At 46.3% G+C, this 14,473-nt stretch overlaps 1 pseudogene; it reads left to right on the top strand.

Annotated features, from left to right (window-relative positions):
- The first annotated feature begins 107 nt into the window (after nt 1–107).
- Nucleotides 108–13,975, top strand: LOC135537379 (sex comb on midleg-like protein 2; annotated as a pseudogene).
- The last annotated feature ends 498 nt before the right edge of the window (nt 13,976–14,473 follow it).

Here is a 14,473-nt window from a genome sequence, read left to right as displayed (position 1 = left end):
ATGTTTTCAGTTGTTGTTGATGACTGAATTCCTGCTGATGGTGCAGTGGCAAATAACTTCCCATCATGATTTTCTAATTCCACCTTCTGCCTTTCCTCTCGTTTCAGTCACCCTCCCCAAGGCCCTCTTCCTCCCAGCCTCCTCCCTCCCCCCCCTCCAGACGCTCCATGCAGTCCCCCTCCTCATATCGCTCTGCCCCATCCGCTGCCCTCTGCCCGTGCGGAAGGGTGTCCGGGGCCGGCGCCCCAAACTGCAGACCATCGCCCTGCTCAAGGCAGCGGCGGAGGCAGCGGCGGAGGCTGCTCTGAATGGGACGCCACAGGTCTCCGGGCCCCAGCTGGCACCCAGACCCCATAAGAAGAGGGGGCCCAAGCCTGGGAGCAAGGTAAGGGCCTATGGTCAATGAACCAGTTTCCTGATCCAGATTGAGTTTAGTACTGGACTGAAAAAGTATGCTTATTGGAACAGCAGTTGTATTGTCTGTCTGTTTAATGAAATGTGTGACTGGTTGCAGCGATTGGCTCCAGTTAACACATTTTCCCTCCAGTCCAATCACTTTACACAATGTTGTATGACGACATCACAGTGGTATTACTACAGTAGGGGTGCTGTGTCGTGTCGGTATATGATAGGGGAGAGTTGTCAGTGAACGGCAGGGTAGCCTAGTGGTTAGAGCGTTGGACTAGTAACCGGAAGGTTGCAAGTTCAAACCCCCGAGCTGACAAGGTACAAATATGTCGTTCTGCCCCTGAACAGGCAGTTAACCCACTGTTCCTAGGCCGTCATTGAAAATAAGAATTTGTTCTGGTTAAATAAATGTGAAATAAAAAAAGGTTGTGTTTGTTCAGAGGAAGCCACGTGTGCTGCCCTCCGGGGACAGGCTCTGTAATACTACAGCCTCTGAGACCAGACTGATCAACGTTCATGGACCCAAGGACAACAGCCCTGAGTGGTCTCCACAGGTAAGACTCAGTCCTGTCAGATAAACATTAACATAAGGGGATTAAGGACAACAGCCCTGGAGTGGTCTCCACAGGTAAGACTCAGTCCTGTCAGATAAACATTAACATAAGGATTAAGGACAACAGCCCTGGAGTGGTCTCCACAGGTAAGACTCAGTCCTGTCAGATAAACATTAACATAAGGATTAAGGACAACAGCCCTGGAGTGGTCTCCACAGGTATGACTCAGTCCTGTCAGATAAACATTAACATAAGGATTAAGGACAACAGCCCTGGAGTGGTCTCCACAGGTAAGACTCAGTCCTGTCAGATAAACATTAACATTATTATTAAGGATTAAGGACAACAGCCCTGGAGTGGTCTCCACAGGTAAGACTCAGTCCTGTCAGATAAACATTAACATAAGGATTAAGGACAACAGCCCTGGAGTGGTCTCCACAGGTAAGACTCAGTCCTGTCAGATTAACATTATTATTAAGGATTAAGGACAACAGCCCTGGAGTGGTCTCCACAGGTAAGACTCAGTCCTGTCAGATAAACATTAACATTGATGCAGTTTAACAGATCGTATTAACACTCAGAACAAGAGACCAGCTGGACTGCTGGAACAGTCTCTTGTTCTGACTGCTGGAACAGTCCAGCTGGAACATTAGGAACACCTGATCTTTCCTTGACATAGACTGACCAGGTGAATCCAGGTTGAAGCTATGATCCCTTATTGATGTCACTTGTTAAATCCACTTCAATCAGTGTAGATGAAGGAGGAGACAGGTTAAACAAGGAATTTTAAGCCTTGAGACAATTGGAACATGGATTGTGTTTGTGTGTCATTCAGAGGGTGAATGGGCAAAACAAAGGATTTAAGTGCCTTTGAATGGGGTATGGTAGTAGGTGGCAGGCACACCGGTTTGGGTAAAGAACTGCAACGCTGCTGGGGTTTTCACACTCAACAGTTTCCTGTGTGTATCAAGAATGGTCCACCACTCAAAGGACATCCAGCCAACTTGACGCAACTGTGGGAAGCATTAGAGTCAATATGGTCCAGCATCTCTTTGGAACGCTTTCTACACCTTGTAGAGTCCAGGCCTGGACGAATTGAGGCTGTTCTGAGGGGAAAAGGGGGTGCAACTCCATGTTAGGAAGGTCTTCCTAATGTTTGGTACACTCAGTATATATTCACACGCTGGAGCAGTCCAACTGGTCCCTTGTTCTGAGTGATTTAACTGGTCCATCTAGAGCAGTCCAACTGGTCCCCTTGTTCTGAGTGATTTAACTGGTCCATCTAGAGCAGTCCAGCTGGTCCCTTGTTCTGAGTGATTTAACTGGTCCATCTAGAGCAGTCCAGCTGGTCCCTTGTTCTGAGTGATTTAACTGGTCCATCTAGAGCAGTCCAGCTGGTCCCTTGTTCTGAGTGATTTAACTGGTCCATCTGGTCTCTTGTTCTGAGTGATTTAACTGGTCCATCTAGAGCAGTCCAACTGGTCCCTTGTTCTGAGTGATTTAACTGGTCCATCTGGTCTCTTGTTCTGAGTGATTTAACTGGTCCATCTAGAGCAGTCCAACTGGTCCCTTGTTCTGAGTGATTTAACTGGTCCATCTAGAGCAGTCCAGCTGGTCCCTTGTTCTGAGTGATTTAACTGGTCCATCTAGAGCAGTCCAACTGGTCCCTTGTTCTGAGTGATTTAACTGGTCCATCTGGTCTCTTGTTCTGAGTGATTTAACTGGTCCATCTAGAGCAGTCCAACTGGTCCCTTGTTCTGAGTGATTTAACTGGTCCATCTAGAGCAGTCCAGCTGGTCCCTTGTTCTGAGTGATTTAACTGGTCCATCTGGTCTCTTGTTCTGAGTGATTTAACTGGTCCATCTAGAGCAGTCCAACTGGTCCCTTGTTCTGAGTGATTTAACTGGTCCACCTAGAGCAGTCCAACTGGTCCCTTGTTCTGAGTGATTTAACTGGTCCATCTAGAGCAGTCCAGCTGGTCTCTTGTTCTGAGTGATTTAACTGGTCCATCTAGAGCAGTCCAACTGGTCCCTTGTTCTGAGTGATTTAACTGGTCCATCTAGAGCAGTCCAGCTGGTCCCTTGTTCTGAGTGATTTAACTGGTCCACCTAGAGCAGTCCAGCTGGTCCATTGTTCTGAGTGATTTAACTGGTCCACCTAGAGCAGTCCAACTGGTCCCTTGTTGTGAGTGATTTAACTGGTCCATCTAGAGCAGTCCAGCTGGTCCCTTGTTCTGAGTGATTTAACTGGTCCATCTAGAGCAGTCCAGCTGGTCCCTTGTTCTGAGTGATTTAACTGGTCCATCTAGAGCAGTCCAGCTGGTCCCTTGTTCTGAGGATTTAACTGGTCCATCTAGAGCAGTCCAGCTGGTCCCTTGTTCTGAGTGATTTAACTGGTCCATCTAGAGCAGTCCAACTGGTCCCTTGTTCTGAGTGATTTAACTGGTCCATCTAGAGCAGTCCAACTGGTCCCCTTGTTCTGAGGATTTAACTGGTCCATCTAGAGCAGTCCAACTGGTCCCTTGTTCTGAGTGATTTAACTGGTCCATCTTGCTGGTCCCTTGTTCTGAGTGATTTAACTGGTCCATCTAGAGCAGTCCAGCTGGTCCCTTGTTCTGAGTGATTTAACTGGTCCATCTAGAGCAGTCCAGCTGGTCCCTTGTTCTGAGTGATTTAACAGGTCCATCTAGAGCAGTCCAGCTGGTCATTGTTCTGAGTGATTTAACAGGTCCATCTAGAGCAGTCCAGCTGGTCCCTTGTTCTGAGTGATTTAACTGGTCCATCTAGAGCAGTCCAGCTGGTCTCTTGTTCTGAGTGATTTAACTGGTCCATCTAGAGCAGTCCAGCTGGTCATTGTTCTGAGTGATTTAACTGGTCCATCTAGAGCAGTCCAGCTGGTCCCTTGTTCTGAGTGATTTAACTGGTCCATCTAGAGCAGTCCAGCTGGTCCCTTGTTCTGAGTGATTTAACTGGTCCATCTAGAGCAGTCCAGCTGGTCCCTTGTTCTGAGTGATTTAACTGGTCCATCTAGAGCAGTCCAGCTGGTCCCTTGTTCTGAGTGATTTAACTGGTCCATCTAGAGCAGTCCAGCTGGTCCCTTGTTCTGAGTGATTTAACTGGTCCATCTAGAGCAGTCCAACTGGTCATTGTTCTGAGTGATTTAACAGGTCCATCTAGAGCAGTCCAACTGGTCATTGTTCTGAGTGATTTAACAGGTCCATCTAGAGCAGTCCAACTGGTCCCTTGTTCTGAGTGATTTAACTGGTCCATCTAGAGCAGTCCAACTGGTCCCTTGTTCTGAGTGATTTAACTGGTCCATCTAGAGCAGTCCAACTGGTCATTGTTCTGAGTGATTTAACTGGTCCATCTAGAGCAGTCCAGCTGGTCTCTTGTTCTGAGTGATTTAACTGGTCCATCTAGAGCAGTCCAACTGGTCCCTTGTTCTGAGTGATTTAACTGGTCCATCTAGAGCAGTCCAGCTGGTCCCCTTGTTCTGAGTGATTTAACTGGTCCACCTAGAGCAGTCCAGCTGGTCCATTGTTCTGAGTGATTTAACTGGTCCACCTAGAGCAGTCCAACTGGTCCCTTGTTGTGAGTGATTTAACTGGTCCATCTAGAGCAGTCCAGCTGGTCCCTTGTTCTGAGTGATTTAACTGGTCCATCTAGAGCAGTCCAGCTGGTCCCTTGTTCTGAGTGATTTAACTGGTCCATCTAGAGCAGTCCAGCTGGTCCCTTGTTCTGAGTGATTTAACTGGTCCATCTAGAGCAGTCCAGCTGGTCCCTTGTTCTGAGTGATTTAACTGGTCCATCTAGAGCAGTCCAACTGGTCCCTTGTTCTGAGTGATTTAACTGGTCCATCTAGAGCAGTCCAACTGGTCCCCTTGTTCTGAGTGATTTAACTGGTCCATCTAGAGCAGTCCAACTGGTCCCTTGTTCTGAGTGATTTAACTGGTCCATCTAGAGCAGTCCAGCTGGTCCCTTGTTCTGAGGATTTAACTGGTCCATCTAGAGCAGTCCAGCTGGTCCCTTGTTCTGAGTGATTTAACTGGTCCATCTAGAGCAGTCCAGCTGGTCCCTTGTTCTGAGTGATTTAACAGGTCCATCTAGAGCAGTCCAGCTGGTCATTGTTCTGAGTGATTTAACAGGTCCATCTAGAGCAGTCCAGCTGGTCCCTTGTTCTGAGTGATTTAACTGGTCCATCTAGACAGTCCAGCTGGTCTCTTGTTCTGAGTGATTTAACTGGTCCATCTAGAGCAGTCCAGCTGGTCATTGTTCTGAGTGATTTAACTGGTCCATCTAGAGCAGTCCAGCTGGTCCCTTGTTCTGAGTGATTTAACTGGTCCATCTAGAGCAGTCCAGCTGGTCCCTTGTTCTGAGTGATTTAACTGGTCCATCTAGAGCAGTCCAGCTGGTCCCTTTGTTCTGAGTGATTTAACTGGTCCATCTAGAGCAGTCCAGCTGGTCCCTTGTTCTGAGTGATTTAACTGGTCCATCTAGAGCAGTCCAGCTGGTCCTTGTTCTGAGTGATTTAACTGGTCCATCTAGAGCAGTCCAACTGGTCATTGTTCTGAGTGATTTAACAGGTCCATCTAGACAGTCTAACTGGTCATTGTTCTGAGTGATTTAACAGGTCCATCTAGAGCAGTCCAACTGGTCCCTTGTTCTGAGTGATTTAACTGGTCCATCTAGAGCAGTCCAACTGGTCCCTTGTTCTGAGGATTTAACTGGTCCATCTAGAGCAGTCCAACTGGTCATTGTTCTGGTCATTTAACTTCCACCTAGAGCAGTCCAGCTGGTCATTGTTCTGAGTGATTTAACCGGTCCATCTAGAATGAGGCTTTAGGACATTTTCTCGTGCTTCCTGACCCTGACCTTCACCCCAGTGTGTGTGTACGTGAACAAGCACGGAGCCTGCGGTCCACACCTGGACAGGAAGCAGTTGCAGCAGCTTACCACTTTGGGCCGGGTCCCGTCAACACTGTCCTACAGCAGGCTGTTCAGGCATGTGTGGACTGTGCCCAACCAACCTTCCTCTTCAGCTTCCTACAGTCGCAGTCCGACGGAGGAGAGATCACTGAGGTATGTTAGCAGAGATCACCAGAGGTATTATAGCCATAGATATAGCCTAGACAGGAGGAGAGATCATCAGAGGTATTATAGTCATAGATATATAACCCTAGACAGGAGGAGAGATCATCAGAGGTATGTTAGCAGAGATCATCAGAGGTATTATAGCCATAGATATAGAACCCTAGACAGGAGGAGAGATCATCAGAGGTATGTTAGCAGAGATCACCAGAGGTATTATAGCCATAGATATAGAACCCTAGACAGAGGAGAGATCATCAGAGGTATGTTAGCAGAGATCATCATAGGTATTATAGCCATAGATATAGAACCCTAGACAGGAGGAGAGATCATCAGAGGTATTATAGTCATAGATATAGAACCCTAGACATCATCAGGTATTATAGCCATAGATATAGAACCCCTAGACAGGAGGGAGAGATCATCAGAGGTATTATAGCCATAGATGTATAACCCCTAGACAGGAGGAGAGATCATCAGGAGGTATTATAGTCATAGATGTATAACCCTAGATAGGAGGAGAGATCATCAGTGTATTATAGCCATAGATGTATAACCCTAGACAGGAGGAGAGATCATCAGAGGTATTATAGCCATAGATGTATAACCCTAGACAGGAGGAGAGATCATCAGAGGTATTATAGCCATAGATGTATAACCCTAGACAGGAGGAGAGATCATCAGAGGTATTATAGCCATAGATGTATAACCCTAGACAGGAGGGGAGATAGATAGGATGGACAGGAGGAGAGATCATCAAGAGGTATGTTAACCCTAGACAGGAGGGGAGATCATCAGAGGTATTATAGCCATAGATGTATAACCCTAGACAGGAGTGAGAGATCATCAGAGGTATGTATATCAGAGGTATTATAGCCATAGATGTATAACTCTAGATAGGAGGAGAATCATCAGAGGTATTATAGCCATTGTATAACCCTAGACAGGAGGAGAGATCATCAGAGGTATTATAGCCATAGATGTATAACCCTTAGATGTATATAACTCTAGATAGGAGGAGAGATCATCAGAAGTATATTTAGCCATAGATGTATAACCCTAGATAGGCTGATGTCATGTAATCCCTTATACATCAGAATGGAATAGTTGGTCAGCAATTTTAGCTGGGGCCTGTCCTGATATATGGTCTGTGGTTATAGCTAGTGTAGTATTGCATTGTTCTCATGACATCACGAGGTGTTCTATGGTTGTGTAATGAAGGAGGGTCGGTGAACTGCTGTGCTGACGTGATGAGTAACTGAGCTTGCCTGTGAGCTGAAGACTTCAAGCTAATGCCTGTAGCCTTTAGTTCAGCTCGCTAACACAGTCCTGTATTGTGTCGGAGACTCGGGTTCGAACCCAGATGGTCCAACTCTCACTGGACAGAAACACTAGTGTTGCTACTCCACAGTGGTGACATGATGAAGAAGCCAGAAGAACACCCCGGCCCCTAGACCGTCTACTCTACACAGACTCTACATATTCAAATAGTTCCTCAGTCCTCATTAAAATAATGGCGAATTCCAAATGGGAATATGGGGGTAGGCTGGGGATTCAATCAGGCGGTAGGAATTGGTTGAGGCTGCAGAGCCCACATGGTGCACTGGATAATGCCTGGTGGGATAAAGAGGTGTGCAGCAGCTGATGTCATGTGTCTGGGGGTAATGAGAAGTGACATGCGTCCGTAACCTGGTTTGGGAGGGGCTCCCCGGGGGGTCCCAGTCCGTGTGTGTGTGGGGGGTCATCTGATGCTGGGCCATCTGTTACTGCACCATAGAAACCAAATAATAATGTCTTTACTGCACCATAGAAACCAAATAATAATGTTTTTACTGCGCCATAGAAACCAAATCATAATGTCTTTACTGCACCATAGAAACCAAATAATAATGTATTTACTCTGCCACAGAAACCAAATAATAATGTCTTTACTGCACCATAGAAACCAAATAATAATGTCTTTACTGCACCATAGAAACCAAATAATCATGTATTTTACTGCGCCATAGAAACCAAATAATAATGTCTTTACTGCACCAAAGAAACCAAATAATAATGTCTTTACTGCACCATAGAAACCAAATAATAATGTCTTTACTGCGCCATAGAAACCAAATAATAATGTCTTTACTGCGCCATAGAAACCAAATAATAATGTCTTTACTGCACCATAGAAACCAAATAATAATGTCTTTACTGCGCCATAGAAACCAAATAATAATGTCTTTACTGCACCATAGAAACCAAATAATAATGTCTTTACTGCGCCATAGAAACCAAATAATAATGTCTTTACTGCGCCATAGAAACCAAAAAATAATGTCTTTACTGCACCATAGAAACCAAATAATAATGTCTTTACTGCACCATAGAAACCAAATAATCATGTATTTTACTGCACCATAGAAACCAAATAATAATGTCTTTACTGCGCCATAGAAACCAAATAATCATGTCTGTTATTGTGCCGTAGAAACCAAATAATCATGTCTGTTACTGCGCCATAGAAACCAAATAATAATGTCTTTACTGCGCCATAGAAACCAAATAATCATGTCTGTTATTGCGCCATAGAATCATGGTTCTCATGGTTCTCTCTTCTTCCTCTACAGCAGCTAAATGGTGAGCAATATGTTTGGAACACAGTATCGAATCGCAATAGATATAGAATTGTGAGAATCTCCATGCATAAGTATGGTGATAATATGGTATGGTCAGGTCCCCAACAGATAGTGTTTCAACAGCTAGGTAAAGAGCTATGTGATGTATGTCTGGTAAAGTCAGTCACATCTCCATCTGCTGAGTGCCTCTGCCTGCCTCTCTCAGCCCAGATACATACAGTTGAAGTCGGATGTTTACATACACCTTAGCCAAACACATTTAAACTTAGTTTTTCACAATTCCTGACATTTAATCCTAGTAAAAATTCCCTGTTTTAGGTCAGTTAGGGTCAGCACTTTATATTAAGAATGTGAAATGTCAGAATAATAGTAGAGAGAATTATTTCTTTCAGCTTTTATATCTTTCATCACATTCCCAGTGGGTCAGAAGTTTACAAACACTCAATTTGTATTTTCTAACATTGCCTTTAAATTGTTTAACTTGGGTCAAACGTTTCGGGTAACCCCACAATAAGTTGGGTGAATTTTGGCCCATTCCTCCTGACAGAGCTGATGTAACTAAGTCAGGTTTGTAGGCCCTCTTGCTGTCCCAGGCCTTCAGTGCCTCTGTAATCAGCTAGATACCATATGACTGTGTCTATCTGTTCTGTCTCCCATCCTGCAGTGTGGTCTGATGGGGGGATCCACTATGTCAAGCTGCCACAGGCCTTCAGTGCCTCTGTAATCAGCTAGATACCATATGACTGTGTCTATCTGTTCTGTCTCCCATCCTGCAGTGCAGTCTGATGGGGGGATCCACTATGTCAAGCTGCCACAGGCCTCCTCTGCCTCCTTTGTGCTCAGGTTCATGGAGACTCTGTGTCACCAGCTGCAGAGTGACAACCTGTTCTCCTCCCAACCCTTCAGCCCTGCATTCATGGCCTCCACTGGACACACAGCCTACGACAGGAGCACGTCAGGTAATGCCTGCAAACCATGGTGTGTGTGTGTGTGTGTGTGTGTTTGTGTGTGTGTGTGTGTGTGTGTGTGTGTGTGAGCTTTTCCTTATCTTTGTCACAAAGCCACAAGCCAGCATGTATTTTCCATCAACCTACACCATCAACAGTCACATTAGAAACAGTGGCTATTTCTCTAGTATTCCATTGGTCATCTATGATGTCATCGCATTTCCTTCAACAGGTCACTGACCCTCATGAAACATCAGACCCCTCTATAAACACAAGTCTATAGAGATTTCAGTGGCCCTCGGTTGGCAGTGGCTGATGAAACATCAGACCCCTCTATAAACACAAGTCTATAGAGATCTCAGTGGCCCTCGGTTGGCAGTAGCTGATGAAACATCAGACCCTCTATAAACACAAGTCTATAGAGATCTCAGTGGCCCTCGGTTGGCAGTAGCTGATGAAACATCAGACCCCTCTATAAACACAAGTCTATAGAGATCTCAGTGGCCCTCGGTTGGCAGTAGCTGATGAAACATCAGACCCCTCTATAAACACAAGTCTATAGAGATCTCAGTGGCCCTCGGTTGGCAGTAGCTGATGCCGTCTCTTGTCCCTCTGTTGTCTTCAGTAAAGAAGAGATGTCAGAGGCCTTGTCCATGACCAGAGGCTCCGGAGGAGAAGGCAGGCGCTTCCAGATGGACAGAGACAGGGACTGTAACCTTTACCCTTCTCCCCTGTCCTCCTCCAAACGGCTGCACAGCACAGAGGCACACCCTCGGAAAGTACACTAACACCCCTCAGCCTCAGAGCGACCCCTGGTGCACTCACTGGGGATACATCTCAATAGTTTGAAATGACCTCCTGTCCTTCCCTTTGTCATCTCGTCTCCTTCAGCACTGATATATAAGCACAAAATACAGGATAGGAAAAGCTAAATGGAGGATAGCTACCCAGGAATGGACTTACACCTGTCCAGTTCTTTAATGTCAGTGCAGATGAAATGAGGAGAGGAAGCCTCTACACGACAGATGTAGTTCAATGCTGGACTGGGCACTGTGATTAACTAGAAGGAGAGGAAGCCTCTCTACACTATTAAGATGCAGCCCAGTGCTGGACTGGGCACTGTGATTAACTAGAAGGAGAGGAAGCCTCTCCTACACTATTAAGATGCAGCCCAGTGCTGGACTGGGCACTGTGATTAACTAGAAGGAGAGGAAGCCTCTACACTATTAAGATGCAGCCCAGTGCTGGACTGGGCACTGTGATTAACTAGAAGGAGAGGAAGCATCTCTACACTATTAAGATGCAGCCCAGTGCTGGACTGGGCACTGTGATTAACTAGAAGGAGAGGAAGCCTCTACACTATTAAGATGCAGCCCAGTGCTGGACTGGGCACTGTGATTAACTAGAAGGGAGATTACACTATTAAGATGCAGCCCAGTGCTGGAGAAGGAAGGAGATGCAGCCCAGTGCTGGACTGGGCACTGTGATTAACTCTACACTATTAAGATGCAGCCCAGTGCTGGACTGGGCACTGTGATTAACTAGAAGGAGAGGAAGCATCTCTACACTATTAAGATGCAGCCCAGTGCTGGACTGGGCACTGTGATTAACTAGAAGGAGAGGAAGCCTCTACACTATTAAGATGCAGCCCAGTGCTGGACTGGGCACTGTGATTAACTAGAAGGAGAGGAAGCCTCTACACTATTAAGATGCAGCCCAGTGCTGGACTGGGCACTGTGATTAACTAGAAGGAGAGGAAGCATCTCTATATTAAGATGCAGCCCAGTGCTGGACTGGGCACTGTGATTAACTAGAAGGAGAGGAAGCCTTACATTATTAAGATGCAGCCCAGTGCTGGACTGGGCACTGTGATTAACTAGAAGGAGAGGAAGCCTCTCTACACTATTAAGATGCAGCCCAGTGCTGGACTGGGCACTGTGATTAACTAGAAGGAGAGGAAGCCTCTCTACACTATTAAGATGCAGCCCAGTGCTGGACTGGGCACTGTGATTAACTAGAAGGAGAGGAAGCATCTCTACACTATTAAGATGCAGCCCAGTGCTGGACTGGGCACTGTGATTAACTAGAAGGACCACTCTACTGAATTAATACAAATAACCACTTCCTCGTGTCCTCAGTAGCGTGATAGTTGTGGCCAATCGTCTTCCTTCTTATTACCTCCTGATTCTACATTATTGAAACATTTTCCTTAATGCATAACTGCTGTTTGGTTAATTAAAACTTCTGCTTGTATAGTTTATTAATGAAGTTTTAGTAACTGTACAGATATTGATGACCTGCCACTGTTCAATGTAATTGCATCAGCAACTAATGGCTAAGCTACCACTTCATGATTAATCACCAATCACCAAGCAGCTAACGGCTAAGCTACCACTTCATGATTAATCACCAAGCAGCTAACGGCTAAGCTACCACTTCATGATTAATCACCGATCACCAAGCAGCTAACGGCTAAGCTACCACTTCATGATTGATCACCAAGCAGCTAACGACTAAGCTACCACTTCATGATTAATCACCAATCACCAAGCAGCTAACGGCTAAGCTACCACTTCATGATTGATCACCAAGCAGCTAACGGCTAAGCTACCACTTCGTGATTAATCACCAAGCAGCTAACGGCTAAGCAACCACTTCATGATTAATCACCGATCACCAAGCAGCTAACGGCTAAGCTACCACTTCATGATTAATCACTGATCACCAAGCAGCTAACGGCTAAGCTACCACTTCGTGATTAATCACCAAGCAGCTAATGGCTAAGCTACAACTTCATGATTAATCACCAAGCAGCTAACGGCTAAGCAACCACTTCATGATTAATCACCAGCTAACGGCTAAGCTACCACTTCATGATTAATCACTGATCACCAAGCTAACGGCTAAGCTACCACTTCATGATTAAATCACTGATCACCAAGCAGCTAACGGCTAAGCTACCACTTCATGATTAATCACCAAGCAGCTAACGGCTAAGCTACCACTTCATGATTAATCACCGATCACCAAGCAGCTAACGGCTAAGCTACCACTTCATGATTAATCACCAATCATCAAACACTTGCTTAGCTTCTCATGACACATTATTAGATGGCATTTTACTTGAATAATTCATGTGTGTGTGACACTGTATTAGTGTGTGTGTCTATACGCTGACGATCCTACCTCTCTTACCCTCCATCAGAGCCCCTTCCTCGCAGTGAGAACGGTTTGACTGAGGACCCTATGGACACCTCCACCTCTCCCTCCATGACCCCTCGCCCCCTGACACAACGCACCACCTCAGAGTACCGTGGCCAGGGGTCCAGCAGCCCCTACTACCCTGGGTCTGGCCCTGGTCACCCCCCACCACCACCCCTCAGGCGCCTGGCCCCCAACCCTTCCGACCTGGGGTCCAGAGGGCTACAGAGAAGAGTGGAAGGTAGGCCTTGTAAGAGCTTAAACCCCATTGGCTGGCTGACTGGGCGGGCCTTGTGTGTGCCTCTAGATTCTAGTTGGCCATTTACGTTTGTTTGAATGTTGATTTTTTTTTTTTGGGGGGGTTAGGCTTCCTGTGTTGGAGCAGATCACATTCCAACATTTTAGTAACTTAGCAGACGCTCGTATCCAGAGCGACTTAGTTAGTGCATTCATCTTAAGATAGCTAGGTGAGACAACCACATCTCAGTCATAGTCAGTACATTTTCCCGGATGAAGCAGCTAAGACAGTGCTAGCAAGACAAGTTAGTTCAAGAAAAGCGATGGTGTTTATATTTTCATTCGTTTAACAGAAGTGTAGTCAGGTAGCAGTAAATATGTTGTCTAGCACTGCCACCTAGTGGACAATGCCATGGATATGTTGTGCCTTCCCTGTAAAGTCATTTTCTTTATTTAACGAGGCAAGTCAGTTAAGAACAAATTCTTATTTTCAATGACAGCCTAGGAACAGTGGGTTAACTGCCTTGTTCAGGGTCAGAACGGCACCTTGTCAGCGCGGGGATTTGAAACCTTTCGGTTACTAGTCCAGCGCTCTGACCACCAGGCTACCTGCCGCCAACGCTCTGACCACCAGGCTACCTGCCGCCTTGTAAAATCAGAAAGGATTAGTATTCATGGTGGTTAACTAGAACGGTGAGTATTGAATTCTGACTCTCTGCTGCTCTGTCTGTGTGTTCTGTTGTTCAGCTGCGAGCTCCACCACAGGTCCTGAGCACCTGGCAGCTGCAGACCGGGAGGCTGCAGCGGGGAACGGGGCCGGGAACGCCCCTTCCTCCTGGTCTGTGGATGAGGTGATGCAGTTTGTCCACGACGCCGACCCCCAAACGCTCGGACCCCACATGGAGCTCTTCAGAAAACACGTGAGTGGACCTTGATTGATTGATTTATTGATTGATGATGTTTCTTGTCCTTTTTCTCCCTTTGGAGCATCACTGCTGACAGAAGAAAGGAGACGAGGAGGCAGACACTACACTATTGAGATGCTCCCTAGATGTGTGTCTAAGTGCCGGGTCCAGGCCTGATGTTACACTATTGAGATGCTCCCTAGATGTGTGTCTAAGTGCCGGGTCCAGGCCTGATGTTACACTATTGAGATGCTCCCTAGATGTGTGTCTAAGTGCCGGGTCCAGGCCTGATGTTACACTATTGAGATGCTCCCTAGATGTGTGTCTAAGTGTCCCGGGTCCAGGCCTGATGTTACACTATTGAGATGCTCCCTAGATGTGTGTCTAAGTGCCCCGGGTCCAGGCCTGATGTTACACTATTGAGATGCTCCCTAGATGTGTGTCTAAGTGCCCCGGGTCCAGGCCTGATGTTACACTATTGAGATGCTCCCTAGATGTGTGTCTAAGTGTCCC

Source organism: Oncorhynchus masou, unplaced genomic scaffold, assembly GCF_036934945.1.
Source record: "Oncorhynchus masou masou isolate Uvic2021 unplaced genomic scaffold, UVic_Omas_1.1 unplaced_scaffold_7595, whole genome shotgun sequence".
Classification (NCBI taxonomy): domain Eukaryota; kingdom Metazoa; phylum Chordata; class Actinopteri; order Salmoniformes; family Salmonidae; genus Oncorhynchus; species Oncorhynchus masou.
This window is presented reverse-complemented; position numbering and strand designations above follow the sequence as displayed.